Genomic DNA, 20885 nt, shown 5'->3' on the forward strand with positions numbered 1-20885 from the left:
GATAGGCCTATGATTTTTTCCCAAAACACCAAAAAAAATTAGGTCTGTTGGGAGAAAAAATCCATATCATCAATATGAAAAGGTCAAAATTTTCAATTGATCGTTGGCTTTTTCTCCCAGCTACATACACTTAAGAATATATCATTAGATTTATAAAATTTACTTCGAGGAATATATCAAAAATGTGAAAAATATAAAAAAATTCATAATTTGTCATAAAATTTGTATTAGGCCTATATTGGGAATTTCAAAATATGAAAATTATTTGATATCAGAAAGACATTCTTCGTATTCATAATGCAATTCATAATGCAATTCGATATGTCTGATGTGCTCTCATGTGATGTCCCACAAAAAATACTGTCGAAACGCTCAAAACGCTCAAAACGCTCATTCCAAATCCTTAAGGGTTTTGTGTCCCATAATAAATGCTGTCCAAACGTTCATACCCCACCCCTTAAGGTAATTTAATATAAAATTTACCCCCCTGCGTTTTTTTAATAGGCCTAAGGGGCTGTGCAATAATTATGAGCCCTGGGGAGGGTAAAATGGGGGGGCAAGACATTTGTGGCGAGCCAAAAGGAGAGGGGGGGGGCAAGCAATTTTGGCCAGCCGAGAGGGGGGGAGCAAGCAATTTTAGCACACATTCATGGGGCGCCTTTTAGATAAAATGCTAGGAAAACAGTACGGAAACGCTTTGATATGCAAATTTCTGCTCGCCGCGCTCGCAATATATCTAGACCATTTAGGTTTGAAAATTGGGAACCCAAAAATTTGGCATGTGTAAAGGGGGTGGGGGGCAAAGATTTTTTGCGGGTAAGCGATTTTTGGCAGGTCGAGGGGGGCTAGCGATTTTTGGCGGGCCGAGAGGAAATTTTACCCCCCCCCCCGGGGGGGGCTCATAATTATTGCACAGCCCCTAATGTTACTTGTACTTTTTTGTTATTATTTTGATGAAACAAGAATCACAAAGTGTTATGGTATGTTTGAACGGGTTCATTCATATATTTTCATGACTACACGGTTGTTGAAAACTACCCTTATTCTTGAAAATCAGTGTTATTTAGACCCTAAAATGAGCATTTTTTTTTACATTTTTTTCATAAAAAATAAAAATCGATATTTGTGAGCAAGGATGTGTGCTTGATTAATTTTGCAAGGGGCCAAATGTTACAAAAAATAACAACCTGCCAATATACAGCGAAGATCAATTTTTTTGATTTTTTTCTTCTTCATGGAATGTCAGTGTAGCCTACATGTAGGCCCCTCTGACCAAAGTTGCCCCAAATGCGGGGTAACTTTGGTCAGCCTATTTTTAACACCTAGGGCACCCTTACAAAATTATTTAAAAATCTTTTTCAACTTCAAGGTGTAGAAGGGAACCCTAATGTCATAAAAAAGATATAATAAGTTGGCAGATAATAATATTTCTAGAAATTTTTTCTGCAAAAATCACACATGATTGCCCCCCTTTCACAAGCAATGCTGGATCCATGCCGTGTTCTAAATACATGAGCTTGGAGATCGAGGGCAGCATATCCGCGCATATAAGGGACGCACTGTAGGGCCTACTAGGGACGCACCATTAGATATCAAGGGGGATGGGTAACAGGGGTCGTGACAAAAAAAATTAGCCCCTGGATGAAGCAAAATTGTTTTTTTACACCTCGGAGAGGCAATTTTTTTTTGGGCAATCATAAAGTCCTATAATTTTCAACAATTTGTTTGTCGAGTTTGTCCATATTTTTAATCATTTTTACGTTTTGTAGCAACTAAATTTCGAGTGCCACAAAAAAACATTATTTTCTTGAAGTATAATGAACCTCTTGGCGCGAAATATTTTGGCATATTAAAGCTAAACTGGTGAAATACGGTACAAATGTGGAATAAATGCGCGCTTCACGCGCAAAAATTCGCGCGCAAAAAATACTGTCGAAGCGCTCAAAACGCTCATTCCAAATCCCTTATAAGGGATCTGGAATGAGCGTTTTGTGTCCCACAATAAATGCTGTCCAAACGTTCATACCCCACCCCTTAAGGTAATTTAATATAAAATTTACCCCCCTGCGGTGTTTTTTAATAGGCCTAAGGGGCTGTGCAATAATTATGAGCCCTGGGGGAGGGTAAAATGGGGGGGGGGGCAAGACATTTGTGGCGAGCCAAAAGGAGGGGAGGTGGGGCAAGCAATTTTGGCCAGCCGAGAGTGGGGGGCAAGCAATTTTAGCACACATTCATGGGGCGCCTTTTAGATAAAATGCTAGGAAAACAGTACGGAAACGCTTTGATATGCAAATTTCTGCTCGCCGCGCTCGCAACATATATCTAGACCATTTAGGTTTGAAAATTGGGAACCCAAAAATTTGACATGTGTAAAGGGGTGGGGGCAAAGATTTTTGCGGGTAAGCGATTTTGGCAGGTCGAGAGGGGGGGCTAGCGATTTTGGCGGGCCGAGAGGAAATTTTACCCCCCCCCCGGGGGGGCTCATAATTATTGCACAGCCCCTAAATGTTACTTGTACTTTTTTGTTATTATTTTGATGAAATAAGGGAGCGATCGTTATTTATGGCAGGGGGGGGAATGGGTAAATGTAGGGGGGGGGGGAACACGAAAATTTTTTGTGGTCTTGAGGGGGGAACCTGAAATTTTTAGTTGAACCAGGAGGGGGGATTGTTAAATTTTAAATGGAGAAAATTTGGAAAACAAGGGGGAACGCAAAAATTTTGAGCGGACGCGAGGGGGGAACGCGAAATTTTTTGTCGATATTTTTGCCAAAACACCCATTCCCCCCCTGCCGTAAATAACGATCGGTCCCTAAGAATCACAAAGTGTTATGGTATGTTTGAACGGGTTCATTCATATATTTTCATGACTACACGGTTGTTGAAAACTACCCTTTATTCTTGAAAATCAGTGTTATTTTATTTAGACCCTAAATGAGTCACTCGCGGTAGGCTTGCCTTGCCTTAAAAAAAACACCCCTTACTTTGCTTTGTTTTTTTGGTCACGCATGCGTACAGACGGCAATTTATGTGAGTGGCCCGGGTGAGTGGTCCCTCGGGTTTCACCCTCGCGAGGCCTCGGTGTCAGAAAATTTGGCAAAATATAGGTCACAAACACAAATTTCCCTCTATTTTAGCTTATTTTATCACAATTTTTGAGCTTCACCTAATTTCCCCGGTTCCTATATAAGCTAACCTATGATGCATGTGCCAACTTTTCTAGGTTCCCAATTTTATGTTAATGTTGCAAACCACGCCTACTCCCCATTCCAGAAAAAAACAGCCGGTTTTTTTTAGATTAAAAAGATATTATCAACTTCTGCCAAATAGACCCGACTAAACAGCTCAATCCTAGTAGTTCTAACTAGCAATAAAAGCTAAATTTCACAATTTGGCCAAATTTATGAATTAAGGGCCAAAAACGTGTATTTTTATGTGTTTTTGCATTTTTGGCAGGCTGTGACAATCACATGATGTCTAAAGACTTATTCTTTGTACGAAGTCTAATTTCAATTTATTCATTATCTAATTTTTTTGGAAAAGGCGTGTTTTATTCTTATTATAACCAATCATATAATTAAAGTAACACAAAAAAGGGAAAATTAAGACCATAGTCGAACACCTTATCGATTGTGAACATCCCTTATACTCGGAATAGAAGTTGGCAAAAATATCAAGGTATCATTTACAAAATTATCCATATCTTTTAAAGTATTGATGCTATGTATATAATTTGGGTATCATTTTGAAGCTTTTGTGCTTACATTTTTTTATTCAAATCATAAAATGTCAAAAATGCGACTTAATAATAATAATAATGGCTTAGAACGTGAGTGAATAAGAATGGCCGCGGCGCGAAGCGCCAAGGCCATTCTTATCCACTCACGTTCTAATCCGCTAACCGACTACACATCTATGACGTCGCGCTATTGTTTTATCGCTCCATTATTTTCCACGAATGGAGTGTTATAGAAATAGGTTGCTCATTTACAAATTGATCAATTGCTGATTGATACCGTAATAATAACAATGATTGTGCAGGTGCGATTGAAAAATACATTGACTTAGCTTTATGTAAAATTTCTATAGAATTACCCATCACGATCCAGGTGTTTAGTTCAAATCATCCGTAACCATGATAAAGATTTAAAATGTTTGTTACACAAATAAACGTAGATTCGTAAAATCATTCAAGTGATTAGACCATCAATAGGCCTTTATGCCCACTTCGAATGTGTTAACTATTGAAGTAGCTGCGTTGAGGTCTCTATTTTGCATAATAAGGACAATTGGCAAAATGGTCATTACAGTAGTGTACCTCAAGAAAGCTAGACCTGCCGCTATACCTGAGCAACCATACAGTTGTGAACACTATTTTTTTAGCTTCGTTGAATTTGGATAATTTTGTGATGGAACCATTCCGAGGATATAATCGTTGATTCTCAGCATTTAAGGACATAAATCAGGCATGATTCTTCTTTTGGCCGGAGAAAGGTACGAGAATTGTAAATGTGTAAACTTTGTTTTATTTGGTTGGCCCTATTATAACCCATTTTACCTAGGCCTACATGTCCCTGAACTTCGGCGGCAAAAAAAAAAAAAAAAAAAAAAAAAACCTTCGCCGCGAAATAAAAGCCCCGACTTCAACTTCCAGTCCCCCTTACAAATCCAAAATAAAACCTAACACTTTCATTCCCTTTTCAAATAATCGCACTCTAAAGTTTACACTTACACACATCAAAGTGTTATAAACACTAACGATATAACGATTTCTTAAACGCCATGTTTAAATTTTAAACATTGTTAGTGTTTAGAGTTAAAAAGTCCTCAAATGTTCGAAATTTGTAGTTACTACATGTATTACAAACCATTTTACCTTCATAAAACACACCAACAACAACAACAACCCTCCCCCAAAAAAAAAAAAAAAAAAGAAGAAGAAAACTTCGCCGCCTCCGATAAAATTAATTATCGGATAGGCCTACTGATCATGCTGATCGATATTCATCATGCCAAAATACCGTCAGATGAAACAAAATACAGCTTGTACGAAAGCCAAATAAATATTATACAGAAAATAGACCTACTGTGGCTTTTATCCTTAAAAGCAAACAATAAAAAAATAAACAGATTCATAGGCCTAAATGCATTGATACAGAATGTAGCAATATGTTGCCCAAATAACAAATTATACGTAGGACCTACTCCCCATTCCAGAAAATACAGAACTATTTTTTTTGGATTAAAAATATATTATCCAGTTTTGCCAAATGAAACATAGCTTAATATCCTAGGTTATAGTCCTAACTGGCAATGAAAGTCAAATTTTAATATTTGGTCAATTTTTGGAAATAAGGGCCAAAAACATGCGTTTTTAGGATGTTTTTCGACCTTTTTCGTATTCTGTGACAGTCAGGCCCAAAGACTTGAACAAAGACTAATTTCAAATTCCTGCATTCTAATATTTGGAAAACACATTTTCCAATCTTTTTAATATCCAATTAGCAAAAATGACATGTGATATTAAAATTATGAGCTAACTCTTAGCCTATACTCAAGATTTTGAATGCTTAGACTTGTGTCAAGTCTTACAATTTTGTCACTACAATTGTAAGAAAACATGCAAAATTTTTACCTCAAATGACCAAATATTGAAATTTGACTTTTATTGCCAGTTAGGACTAGCTAAAGGATTAGGATTTAGCTATGTTTCATTTAGCAAAACATGACAATATTTTTTTTATTAAAAAAAAATAGTTCTGTATTTTTCTGGAATAGGAGTAGGGCCTAAGCCACTGAAAACGTAGTATAAAAATATAAAGAAGAAAAAATGTTATAAAAGCAGTAACATGTTTAACTTCCCTTTCTACCTAAATTGGGCGTGGAAAGAAAGGTCCAAATAATTAAAAGTATACGGGTCTAATAAATGAAGCCTAAAATAAGTATTTTCCAAAGTGAGGGTAAAAACATATCTTGCATAATAAGTACAACTTAGCCAACTATTTAACCTGCCCGTTATGATCTTGCCTTGCTTTTCACAGATTGCATTGTAAATTTATGTTTAAGGGCTCGGATAGCGACGTTTTCACGTATTTTTGTGGGACCTGAGAGCACATCAGACACATCGAATTGCAATTTGAATATGAGGAATGTCCTTAATTTTGATTTTTTTTTTAATTCGCGATATAATACACATTTTATGGCAAATTATTAAAAATTTAGAGTTTTGAAATTTAAAAGTCCTCAAAGTAATTGTATAAATCTAACGATATACCGTAAAACCCCGTCTACAAGGATATACCTAAGAAACGCCCTCAATAAAATTGGTTGCTTGTTGTATTTGGAGTTTGAACAAATTATACTGGCACTGGGTGGCTATGCATTCCATCTAAGTATGTTGTAACACCAATCAATTGTATTGACATAATAACGACTGTTTCGTATATCAGGATCGTATAGCTCAATTGATAGAGCGTCAGACTTTGGAACTGAAGACATGATGAAGAGAGCATGGTCCGGGCACCGGTTCCGTTTTTTCATTCTCGTTTAATTTTTAATTTTTGACATGTTCTTTTTATCTTTCTTCAAATCTACCTTTCTACTTTTAATTTTAGGTGTTTTTTTTTTTTTAAAGTTTTTTTAGTTTTTTATAGTTTTTTTAGTAATTTTGTGATTTTATAGAAACTAGTAAAAGCATTTATTCTAAATAATAGCGAAACCCACGGTTAGACAGATGTGTTGTAACTACTTGTCTGTCCTCGTCTTTGCAATAAAAACCTATGTTGCACCTTTGTGCCATCCCAATTCTTGAGGAATGGTAGGTAGGGTGCGTTTTTGGCTTAAGCACGATTTTGTTTCTACTTGAAATGAAATCAAAATAAATATTGTTCTGTTGCCACAATTGCAGTTTTTTCAATAAAAAAAATAGATGAGGAATAATAATTGTTCCATATTTGAATCTATTGTCCCATCAAGAATAGAGTGTCTTCAAAAACTTCAATCAATTCATCTGACAAAGGAAACTATTCTGGTCATTCAATTTTGTTTCGCTTGCACCTGTTATATCACAGGCGTTGGTAGAGAAGGCACACTTCTCTTGTCTTCACCGAAGTAGTGATGTAAACACTAACATGATTAATTACCATAGCTAGCAATGGACATACACTATTTTTTTGTTCCACTTGAACCCATACTATAGGCTATTCGCTGTCGATGTGACGTAATTAATCGGATTAACTACCATAGCAATTGATGAATACAATTTCGAATATATAGTCCTGCACTTCATCGTTCACGTGGCACCTATGCATTAAACCATAGTTGTCAAAGAAATGCTAATCACTCGCCATGTAAGATTAGTATTTATGAAAAGAGTGGTATTCAATCTATGTTTGGTGACATACGCGGGTGATTAGTGCAATCTGCTTGATGGTAGTTATTGCGATTATTACGTCACTTCGACAGCGAATTGTAGTATAGACGAATCCAACAAGCCAAGTGATGGTCAGAATTTATTCGGCCATTATCATGATTATACGCTGGTGAAGTTGCGTAATTAATCGGATTAATTACCATAGCAATAGGTGAAAACAATTTTGAACATATCGCGCTGCGCTACAAGCAGGTTACACTCATCACCTGTACTGTGTATGTCTGCAATCATAGATTGAATACAATACTGGTCTTTTCAAAGATCTTACAGGTGCAGCATGATATGGTTCAATGAAGAGGTACCGCCTGAACGTATCAGTGTATAACGCGGTATATTCAAAAATTGTTTTCACCTATTGCTATGGTAGTTAATCCGATTATTACGTAACTTCGCCAGCGTATTGGAATAAAACAGGAGGATGTGAGTTCATAAGGGCAATGTCGGGGATTATAGGTCACAATCGATGTGGAGAGATGAGAGGTCCGACCAACAGCCATAGCGAATGGTTCATGTTCAACTAATTCCAGCGGACAGTCTGTGGCTAGTAAGGAATCGTCTTTGACCACATGCGCAGATCTGTCTCGTCAGGAAGATATTTAATATCCCGAATTTATAATAGGCCTATGCCTACCAGTTCCATCGTATAACCGATCTGCTAGAGAATATTTGTTACCATGTTTAATAAATTCGTATTTATCGTATAATAAAATGTAGCCAAATGTATATTATGTGTCACACGGTTTTCTGCTGAACCACTAGCAGGCTATGTTACCACATCTATGACAATGACAAAGGTGAATTTTGATGATTTTTACGATCGTCCGGATGAGCAAATCACTGAATGGGTCTTTAGTTCCCTCCTCTCCTTATCCTGCCAATATTATATGAATCAAAGAAAAATAAAGAAAAAATAAAATTAAACAAGAAAAAAAGACAAAGAAAAGAAACAATAAAAGAAAAACAATAGAATAAATTAAACTAAATATGAAAAAAAATGATCAAGAAAGGAGTCTTTAGAAAATGTAAGAAAATATAAATGAAAAGTTTGAACAATATTTTGTTTATAAAAGTTTGTGTGACCGTGATGAGGCTCGAACTCACCATCTTCCGATCTAAAGAACCAAAGTCTTATGCCTTGCCAAGTGAGCTATGCTCGTGAGATGCGAATTAAAGATAAAATAATACATTGTATACCTGCTTGTGTCGGTAAATGATTTGCTCAAATTCCATAATGATATAATATTGTGGAGGGCGCTAGCGTGAAATATGCTATCATCACAGTCGGTTCTATTCCTTATAGACGGGTTTCTACGGTATGCACTTAAAGAGTATGAAGTTTGGGTGAACAGCATACGTCCATCATATGAAAATTTTGACCTTCATTATTGAAGATAATAGCTCAAAACACTAAACAAAATGTAGGTCTTTTTGGAAAAATGTTTATGTTCAGTATGAAAGTTCACAATTTTCAATTGATGGTCGGCTTTTCATCCCAGCTACATACAGTTTATTTACATGTCATTAGATTTATAAAGTTTACTTCGAGGACTAATAATTTGCTATAAAATGTGTATTACCAGTATCGCGAATTTCACCAAATCAAAATTATTTGATATCAGAAGAACATTCCTTATATACAGCATGCAATTCGATATGTCTGATGTGCTTTCAGGTCCTAACAATACTATGCAAATATTGCTATCCGCTTCCTTAATTGATTGTGAAATCATTGTCTTGTTGTTTTTCGTATCATTGTTTTGCATGAATGAAGTGATGATAACAATACTGCACTTTTCGCAAATACTTGCTTTTTGAAAGTGCAGTTGTTATTAACACTACATTCGTAAATGCCAGTACTTTTCCCCTGAAAAGTAGGGCCTATTTGCTTTTTAGAGAAAAGAAAAAGGCATTTACGAATGGCGTGTTATTGTGATCATCGCTCCATTTGTGGAAAATAATGGCGCGGTAAAACAATAGCGCGACGTCATAGGTGTGTATTAAATAAATATAATAAATAAATTTTGGATTTATAAAGCGCCTTTCTCCAGATCTTAGAGGACTCAAAGCGCTGTAATTACGCTGCAATGTGGTGACTCATCACAATCAGATCGCATCAATAGGTTGCTGCCGAACGGCGCACACCTATCCGCCTTTGAGATTGTAACATCCACCAATTATCTATGCAGCTCCCCAAATTCCATTGGGTGACATCGTTTGGGGATGATTCAATACCTACCGATAACTCCTTTTCAATATTATCTGAATCGGAAGGGGAAGCCTCAGAACAGGAACTTCATGAGGATTCTACATCACATGGTGTTACCAGAGCCTCTGTTTCTTCGACCAGTAGTTGCAGTTCATCAGCAAGTAGCCCAGGTCGACAAAAGCAAAAACCGAAGTTTAGAAAACTTAAAGTCCTGGTCGTGAACTGCCGTAGCATTAAAAGCAAACGGAAACAGCGTGAATTGCAGGCTGTCCTGGTTCAGGAAGATCCAGACATAGTGTGTGGTACAGAGACTCAGGTGGACGGCGAATACTATACTAGTGAAATCTTTCCAAGTTCATATGATATCTTCCGAAAGGACAGAAATAGGTTTGGAGGTGGCGTCCTTGTTGCAGTAAGGAGAGATCTACTGGCTGTACAGGAAGATAGCTTCGATACAGAATGCGAAGCGGTTTGGGTAAAGATCATCTTTGCAGGAAAGCAGCCCCTCTATGTTGGCTCATTCTACCGACCAACAAATTCTGACCCAAATCCTCTTATAAACTTGGACGAGGCAGTGAAAAAACTAACAGGGAGACGGACGCTTCCGAACATTATATTAGCTGGTGATTTTAACATGCCAGATGTTAATTGGAAAGACAACTCAATAGCTAAGAACCCACAGTATGGGAAGCAAGTGAATCAAGTGCTGCTCAACTTGGCCAATGACAACATGCTTTCGCAGATGCAGCACATTCCAACACGTGGGAAAAACATCCTTGATCTGGTATTCACCACCTTACCGGACCAAATACAACAAATTGAAACTGTTCCAGGGATGTCAGACCATGATGCTGTCACGGTGCAACTGGACACAACTGTCAAATATAGCCGTAAGAAACCTCGTAAAGTATATGTTTACAAGAAAGCTGATATGAATGGACTGTGTGAAGAAATGGAGAACTATAAAGACCAGTTCCTCCAATCAAAACCAATGGAAGGAGATGTGGAGACAAATTGGAACTCCTTCAAAGAAAAGATCTTCCAAGCTATGGACGAGTTCATACCTCAAAAGCAGCTATCGTCGTGGAACGACATCCCATGGATGAATGCTGCAAACAAAAGACTAATCCGGAAAAAGAAAAGACTATGGAAGAAAGCAAAGAAACATAATACCGAGAAGACCTGGCAAGACTTTCGCGATATGCGCAAAGCAGTAAAGAAAAGCTTAAAGAAAGACTATGAAGAATATGTGAGTGGCATCCTGGAGGACACGATGACTGAATCGCAGAAAAAATTCTGGCAATTCATCAACAGTCAGAAGAAAGACAGTGGGGGCATACCCACTTTGAAGACTGACTCTGGCCTAGCTACCACCAGCGCTCAAAAGGCAGATGCATTGAACAGTCAATATCAATCAGTGTTCACCAAGGAAGACACCACAACCATACCTGATAAAGGAATTAGCCCATACCCTTCAATGTCAAACATCATCTTCAGTACAGATGGTATTGAGAAACTCTTAAGTAAGCTGAAACCCAGAAAGGCATGTGGACCCGACTTGATTCCAATTCGAGTGCTTAAGGAGACGGCGGCCCAGATTGCTCCGATCCTGCAAGTTATCTTCACACAATCATATGTGACTGGAACCTTGCCACAAGATTGGTTGACTGCTAACATCGTTGCAATTTACAAGAAGGGTAGTAAGAACTTACCAATCAACTACCGACCTGTTTCTCTGACATGTGTTGTAACTAAGCTCATGGAGCACATCATTTATCACTGCATCATGGAACATATCGATGAACACCAAATACTCTCTTCGTATCAACACGGATTTCGACAACAACATTCCACGGAATCACAGTTAATCAACACGATCGAGGAAATCACAAGATCTTTTGACAGTGGTTCTCAGACAGATGTCTTGGTCCTCGACTTTTCCAAGGCATTTGATACGGTGGCCCATCAGCGCCTGCTTGGAAAGATTGGATACTATGGGATAAGGGATAACACCAGTGGATGGATTAGAACATGGCTCACCACACGGACACAGAGGGTAGTAGTTGATGGGGAAGCGTCGCACACAGTTAGTGTTGACTCAGGGTACCGCAGGGTACAGTTCTGGGACCCTTGATGTTTCTGCTATTCATCAACGATATAGGTGACAACATTGATTCAACCATTAAGTTGTTTGCAGATGATTGTTTACTACTCAGAACAATCAAGACACCCAATGACACAGTTTCACTGCAAAAAGACCTTGACAGTTTGAACACATGGACAAAGGACTGGCAGATGGATTTCAACTCCAAGAAATGCTACACTCTTAGGATTCACAGGAAAAAACACCCTATCATCCATAATTACCACCTTGGAGGGACGCTCTTTCTACTGTGCCCAGTCAAGCCTATCTCGGTGTTGAAATTCACGAAAAGCTCAGTTGGAAATCTCACATCAATGCCACTGCAGCCAAAGCCGGAAGGACACTGGGATTTTTGAGGAGAAACCTTGGAAAATGTGCACAATCCGTGAAACACCAGGCCTACATTTCTTTGGTAAGATCGCAATTAGAATACGCCTCCACTATCTGGGACCCATACAGACAAAACCAAATAGATCAACTTGAGCAGATTCAACGCAGGGCAATTCGTTTCATATGCGGAAACTACCAACGTGAGGCCAGCGTCACCACCATGAGATTAGATCTGGGAATCCCCACCTTGGAAGAGAGACGCAGGCAAGCCCGCTTGACCACATTCTACAAGGCAATCAACAACCAAATAGCCATACCAATTCCAGACTACATCAAACCAAGACAACGCTCAACTCGCCAACAACATCAGCAGAGGTTCATGCGGCTTGGTTCTAGCTCAGACAACTACAGGCAAAGCTTCTTCCCAAGAACTCTGCGTGACTGGGATGCGCTCCCCACTAACATCATTGAACTGCCTACAGTAGAGCAGTTCAAGGGAGCCATCAACGCCTAAGTCATCTAGGAGCCACCTTTTTACTTGCACCGCTGTATATATGAGAGCACATCGCACAAGTGTCCAAAGTTTGAGACACCACACACATCCCTCGTTTAGTTGCTGAACAGGCGTCAACGAGTATTTTCGTAGAAGTAGAAGTAGAAGTGAAGGAAGTTTTTGATAACCAAACAACTAATCACCGATTTTTGCGATACAGGAGGAAACCGGAGATCCCGGAGAAAACCTGCGAGAGCGAGCATGGAATCGGGATAAACCAAGTGCACATGAGTCCTTGATGCCCAATTTTCTGTGGGCAAAATAATTTACTGGGTGGGCACTGTATTTCGGTACGTACCGGTATATAGCCTAAAATTGGGCAAAATACTGGTGGGCAAATGTTCACCCAGTTAACATGTTTAAGAGAAATTTGTTAGGTCCACCGTCTGATTATACCCCGGTAGATTGTCAAATTTGACAAACTGCTATTCAAAAATCATCATAGGCCTATACCGGGTACATTATTTTGTAGGCCTATTGTAGGGCTATGTAGGCCTACATGTGTAGGTCTACCAATAATATTTACCGGTAATAAATTAAAATTTGACCGGCTTTTAGCAACAACATGTTGTATGTCGCGTCGGGTAGGCCTACGCCTGCATCAAAAAACATTATAGGCCTATAGGGCCTATATCAAATTTTAAAAAGTAGGACTAGGCCTATACCGTAAAATGGGGTAACTTCGGTCAGCACTAGCGGGGTAACTTTCGTCGGTCAAATGTATTTTTAAATGGTCATATTTTAGCTTATTTTTCGTACAGCAAGTTGTTTTTAGTCATATTTGGTATCAAATTGTTAAGAAATATATTTAGAAGAAATAACAGTATAGCTCATGTCCAAATTCTTCGAAATTTACGAAATTTTTGACAAAAAATGAGAATTTTTAAACTTTTTTTTAAATAAAAAATTGTGAGCAAGGATGTGTGCTTGATTAATTTTGCAAGGGGTCAAATGTTACAAAAAATAACAACCTGCCCATATACAGCGAAGATCATTTTATTTTTTATTTTTTTCTTCTTCATGGAATGTTATCTGACCAAAAACATTGCCCCAAATGCGTGGTAACTTTGGTCAGGCTAGTTTTAACCCCCAGGGCACCCATACAAAATTATTTAAAAATCTTTTCCAACTTCAAGGTGTAGAAGGGAACCCTAATGTCATTAAAAAAAAAGAGATAATTAGAAATGTAATGGGTTTTGTTTGGAAGCGGTGGTTTAAAAACTCTGAAAAGTGCCCAAAGTTCCCCGGGGGATCACTCACATAAATGGCCTGTATGCATACGTGACCAAAAAAAACAAGTAAAAGGGGGTATTTTTTAGGCAAGGCAAGTTACGCGCGTGACGCGTTTAGGGTCTAAAAAACAGTGATTTTCAAGAATAAGGGTAGTTTTCTGAAACTGGACAACTTGTTTAGGGTACCTTTTCAATTTTTTTGGTAAATTATGAGTCCAAAAAGGGTACATTTCATGCGCGTATTTTTTTTTTTTTTTTTTTTGGGGGGGCTTTTGGGGCGCCAGCTCCCCGGGGTCAAAGTAGGGGGCGGCAAAAACGAAGGAGCGGCGGAAGAAGAAGGGCGGCAAAAACAGGGGCAGCAAAAAACGAAGGGGCGGCAAAACGAATTAAGAAAGAAAAAAGGGCGCAAAAAATTGAAAAAGCATACAAAATTTTTTTTAAAAAGGTTGCTTTTAGGGCGCTAGCGCCTAGCGCACTTTTTCAAACGACCGTGAAAAAAATTAGGTCAACCTTTTCGGGCTCTTAAGGAAGGGGCGGCAAAATTGTGTCTTCTTCAGCCCCCCGGGGTTGGGGCGGCCACGGTACGCCACTGCATTTGTTGCATTTTCACCAGCCAAAAACTCATTAGGGGGTAAATTCTACACTAAATTACCTTATTAAAGGCCCATTCAGTGATTTGCTCATCCGGCCGATCGTAAAAATCATCAAAATTCAGATTTTGGTACCTTTGTAATTGGCATAGATGTGCTAACATAGCCTGCTAGTGGTTCGGTCGAAAGCCGTGTATTTTAGACAAAATAAAGCATTTGCATGATTCTGGACTTTTGATACTGACAGTACAAAAAGTCCGAGTCGAGATCGAAAGAAGCTCACTCTCCACGTACCAACACGCGTTGCGTATTGTTTCTACTACTTATTACATCAGTAGCTACTATTTTAAACAAAATACACAATTTTAACTGTTTTTCATATTTGAATTGACCGTTAGTTTGCCTCGGTGACCTTTAATTGCTTATTTTGTTTTCTACTACAAAAAATTAAGCGTCTGTTTTAAATCAATTTAGACTCTACTTCCCCGTGTTAGAAACACTGGACTAGGAAGTTTTTCCAGTCGATTGGTGGCGCACTGTACGAAAATCTCGATTTTCTCGAGTCGATCTGAGTTGAAGTAGAAAACCTTTCTAAAACTTCTGTTTTTGACTAATTTGTCGATGTATTCAGGGGAAAAGTGGTTTAATGAAATTCTGTAGACTTATTCTTTATTTCTAAGCAACTCTGACAAATTTCCATTTTTTAAATGTTCCTGTGAAATCACTGAAAGGGCCTTTAAGGGGCTAAATTTGCTGGTAGGGTAAAACTCGTTTAGGGGGTGTTTGAAAAAAATTTGGTCACGCATGCGTACACTGTCATATTTGAGTGGTCCCCCCGGGCCAAAGTTACCCCATTTTACGGTAAAACTCATAAAATAATGAAAAAAAAAACAGTAAAAAACTGTGAGTGTAAAAAGATATAAAATAAAATAAGATAAAAAGAAAAAGCATTAAACATTTAAGGTGGTACGAAAGGCAAAATCAAGTTGCTCTGATTGAGATTAAAATAGACTTGTTACAGAGAGATATGCAAAATAATCTTAATTCTAAAATTTGAGCCAAATCGGACAAATGGTTTTTGAGATATTGCTGGTGAAAGATTCTTTGTATTCTATTGTTTTTGCCAATATATTGATGAAGTTAATGAGGAAAATTGGCAAAATGTGCTTATTAATATTAATTTTTGCCAATATGTTCCCAATATTTTATGAATAAACCTTCATACTACTTTTTTACCTTTAAAATTTTGACCTGAAACTTTGCCAATGTGTCTCTATGACCTAAACCTTTAACATGTGATTTTCCCGCCCATCTAATTTGCATATTTGCATAATTAATTAGCCTTAAGTATAATGCTAATTAATTATGCAAATATGCAAATTAGATGGGCGGAAAATCACATGTTAATGTTTTAGGCCATAGAAACACATTGGCAAAGTTTCATGTCAAAATCATATAAAATAAAAGTAGTATGAAGGTTTATTCATAAGATATTGGTATAATATTGGCAAATATGAATATTCATAAGCACATTTGTGACTGGACGCGGCGAATCAGCCGTAAAGTCGGCCCCGGTCAATTTTGTTTTATTTCGTGTTTAGAAAATATACACCATAAGCTTTAAAATGGTATATCATTTGACTTCAAACGATATCCAAAAGCGGGGTTATGATTTGTTGAACTCTGTTCCTTCGACAAAATTGTATTTTTTATCGGTTCTACATGTGTCTCTTTTTCTACATTTCTGGTAATAAATATCCAACAGTCATAATTGGCGGTCATTTCAAATAATACCCAAGTCAACGAGGTTCAGAAATATCCTCTCATTGTTCATTGTTGATTATACATACCTAGATAAAATACAATGCTTTGTTATCTACCACTTGAACAGGATTTAGTCAAAGCAAACAAAGACAAGAACTATTCTATAGAAATAGGTAGAAGCTTATTATCCTCTTCAGCAGTAGTATTATTGATTGATTTAAACAGCGTTTGATAAGATACTTGTCGCAACGAATTGATACACCTATGAATACGACCTTCACATACATTTGACACTTTAACTCAAAATACAATTTGCCGAGTTTACGGCTGATTCGCCGCGTCCACTCACATTTTGCCAATTTTCCTCATTAACTTCATCAATATATTGGCAAAAACAATAGAATACAAAGAAACTAAAAACATGTATAGGCCCCTATCTTGACAACCGTAGGCCTATGTCCGATTTCCTTCAAACAAAAACTATTTTGCTCAGTGTATTTAGCTTAACTTATTCAATCTATTCAAATGGTTCTAAATTCAGTTTCTGTTTTCCAGGGCGAGCTAGCTAGGTGGCCTAGTGGTCTAAGGCGCTGGACCATTAGGGAGAGTTGAGCGAGGGGTCCGTGGTTCGAAACCCCATCCTGCCCGATCCTTGTTGCTCACTCTAAATAGTTCCAATAGGTCGGAAATATCATAATCATAAGCTCTTTCAGTCTAGTAGAATATAATTGTGATATTTCTCCTCGTTCCCATCCACCGTGTAGAATGTGCAGGTGTACACGGTGGGTGCCCAGCGTCTCGTGGTTCGAATGGTCACGTAAAATGGCGGTTCCGTGTGTCAGACGAGTCAAACCTGAGCACGTAAAAAGTTGCAGGCCTTATCGAAAAGAGTAGGGGGATCATCCCGGGCTTGTTACCTGCACCCTCCCTAGGTCCCAGGGCAGTAGTAGTTGTGAATACAGTGACTGTAGTAGATTAGATGTGTTAATAGTAATGTTGTGAAATGGTGATATATAGATTGTTGTTAACAAAAAAGTACACTGCTTACTCAGTGGTGCGCCTGAAAATAGGCGGGATTTCCCAAAATACAATACAATACAATTTGGCAAAAATATCGACAAAAAATTTCGCGTTCCCCCTCGCGTCCGCTCAAAATGTTTATGTTCCCCTTGTTTTCCCAATTTTCTCCATTTAAAATTTAACAATCCCCTCCTGTTTCAACTAAAATTTCAGGTTCCCCCCTCAAGACCACAAAAAATTTCGTGTTCCCCCTAAATTTACCCATTCCCCCCCCTGCCATAAATAACGATCGCTCCAATAAATAAAAATCCGTGTAAGTAAAAATTATCCACAGTGAAGTTTATCACTTGCAGTAGCAGCGAAAATTACTGCACAACAAAAATATCGCATCCACTTTGCAATTAACTGGCTGGTTTCCAATTATTCTTGCAACCTTAAATTATGAAGTCAAGAAAGAACCAGTTACGCACACGGAACAACTAAATAGACAAGATGGCCGCCCATGATCAGTTTCGCGTTCACGAACATCACGAAGAAGAAGTGCTAGTTGCAACCGCATTGCTTCATGCTTTGCAGGGAGATGCACATCAAGATGTTGCTAATAATATTATGACGGTAATCAATCCGATTTCAGAGGCCAATGTGTGGAAACAAGCAGGTAATTTGACGGCGATTTGGATGTAAAATTTCATTGGGCTCTAGTGCAACTATTTTTTCAACATGGCGAACTTTTGTGTTTCAGTGTTGCCACTTGTGCAGATCAAAACAATCTGTAAAGTTTGTCATAAACTGTTTGTTGCAATAAAATGTTTGTTGATGATGTAAAGTCCCCATATTTCATTAATCGTGAGATCACATGTCTCCAGAATTGGCCCTTAAGACTACAGGTTAAAAAACAATCATCAATTGTTGAACCATGAAGAGCAAATTCAAAGAAGCATTTCCCATTTCACACCCATTTCCAGATTGGCCCATTGGGAATCAAAATAATGTTTTTTGCATGCAATCTCATCCCTGCTCGTCAGCTTCCCAAAGGAGGATTGAGCAGTATGTGTTGTACCAATGCATGCATAGAAAATGAATAATTGAAACAAACTCATGTCATGTTCGAAATGTGTAGTTTATAAAACTGAGTGTAGTTAGTACTAACTACGTGTTAATATATTATGTAGGCTACCGTACAAATAAGCAGGGCTGTTCGCAATTCCAGATCATGGTGCATTATGGCCCGGGTAATGAATTGGAGATAAACACGGTCCAGGTTACTATACATTTGCAATGGGTGAACTTTGACGTTTGCATTAAAACATTTTGTACCGGTACTGGAATTTCGCTGATAGTTTGGTCTTCACAGGAAATTTGTATAAAATTTGTATTTCACAGGAAATATTAACATGTTTTTGAAGGAAGTGCAAAGTTTGCCGCCATTGCAAATGCACTGCAGCCTCCTTGTGTTTATCTCAAAAACAAAACAAAAATCTGCAAATATTACCCATGCATCATGATTCTGGAATTGCGAAAGGGCTTATGACAGAAAACACAATAAACAGCAAGTCAAGGTATTTTTTTTAAGTGTTCGCAGACCAATAAGCCCAATCGGCATTGCAAGTTTGCAATGCATTGTAGGACAGTTGTTGCAGTTTTGGGACACTTTGTCCTTTGACCTTTCAGAAAATTCAGAAATATTGGGTTTTGTACGTACAAAATATGATCTAAAATATTTTACAATATTTAAAACATATAAAAAATAAATTAGTGTTTTAATTATTTGGTATTTTTAATGATCAAAATTGTGACAATAATAAGAAAATTAATAATAATTACGTAAATTTTCCCGATATGTCAGAGGTCAAAGTGTCCCAAAACTGCTCTCAAAACCGGAAGTTAGAATGGCGATTGGGCTTATTGCAAACTATTTTAATGTGTTGATATACATGAATTCTTTCAATAAAAAGTGAAAAAAGGATAACTTCTTGTCATGACCTTTTAATATGACACTTTTTAATGTAAGAAAATGTGTGTATTACCGTATTCGTCCGAGTATAGTCCCACGTTCGAGTATATTTTCACCTCCCATTTTTTAAAAAATTCCAGAAATTGTAAACATTTTTATTTTTATTTTTTTTTTTTAAGTTTTTTTTTTTTGGTTTTGGAATATCCCTGAACCTAGACCTAGATGCTAGGATCATTCATGGTTGACCTAAAAAATATGAAAATTGATATTTTGTATTCATGTCATACCGTACTCTATTAATGATATCAAAATGCATTGAATTTGAATACATTTTGATATCATTTAAGAGTATGACATGAATACAAAATATCAATTTTCATATTAAAAATACAAAACATCTTGAATTTTTTTAAATTTTTTTTTTTTTTTTTTAGGTTTTTTTTGAATGATCCTAGCATTTAGGTCTAGGTTTTTTTTTTTTTTTTTTTTTTTAATTTTTTTAATATTAAAATTTTTTTTTTTTTTTTTTTTTTTTTTTGAACTTGAGTATAATGCACATATCAAATGCAATCCCGGCCCCTGGGGACCCGGGGATGGTCCGGGACTTGACATCATGTGACCCGGGATTTGACTCAAAATGTGTCCCGGGGAGCCGGGTGTTAGCCGGACTGGTATAAGAATTGACGTCGGCCAAACCCCCGGGAAATTGGGCTGGGACTTTACCCGGGCGAGACCCGGGATTATGTCGTAACTTACCCGGGGGTTCCAACCAGTAAAATGGGTCGTGAACATGGCCGTGGTTTACTAGTAAGGATGCCAGGATTTATGGGCTGGGGAAGCCTATCGCTTGACGGTACTTGAGCCGTGGATGTATATTAATAATCCACATTAATGTTAATACTGTTCATAATCCATTCCAAAAACAAAATCTTTGCTGTTGTTTCAACATTTTGCAGTAGGCCATGTATCTGCTATTTAACGGGACCCTAAAGTTAGCATGTTTAACCAGACCACACTGGCTTCCTGTGCATGTGCACACGAAGACCTGCTATACGCTTATTTAACCACCGCCGAGATTTTTTTTGATCACAAATCGTTGAAAGGATGTTTTAAATAATATCTAAAATGGCAACCTCGTGAAACAAAATCTTAATAAGTTGTGCGCTAAAAGTTTCATAGATGGTCATTTGATTTTAAACAAGATTCAAGGTAGGCATATTTGGATGGGGTATGGGCCTTATACAGAATAGCCTCATTATAATTGAAGTTGCATTTTGGATTGACATAAAAAAAAAATCGTATAGGCCTATAATATTATGTGCTTAAAATGTTTATGCAAAGATCGAACATTCGCCACTCCCGTATCCTGGACAGATGTAAATGTAGTAATCTGTTTCTTTCATATCTTTGATGTTTTAATCATATAGACCTACACGTAGGCCCTATATCAATACGATATTCCTGGTTTATTCCCGGTATTTTCCGACCCGCCATTCATGCCTCGTAATATTTAAAACAAGCATGCATAATATTAAATATAGTGATGGCACACACTGGGTCAGGTATCTTCCTCTTGTCCCGCTCCCCTGCCACTATAAAGCATGAAAAAATACGCGAAGTGACTAACTGGGAAAGTCGGGTGACTGGGGTCCGACATTGATA

This window comes from Amphiura filiformis, chromosome 14 (genome assembly GCF_039555335.1).
Source record: "Amphiura filiformis chromosome 14, Afil_fr2py, whole genome shotgun sequence".
Taxonomy (NCBI): domain Eukaryota; kingdom Metazoa; phylum Echinodermata; class Ophiuroidea; order Amphilepidida; family Amphiuridae; genus Amphiura; species Amphiura filiformis.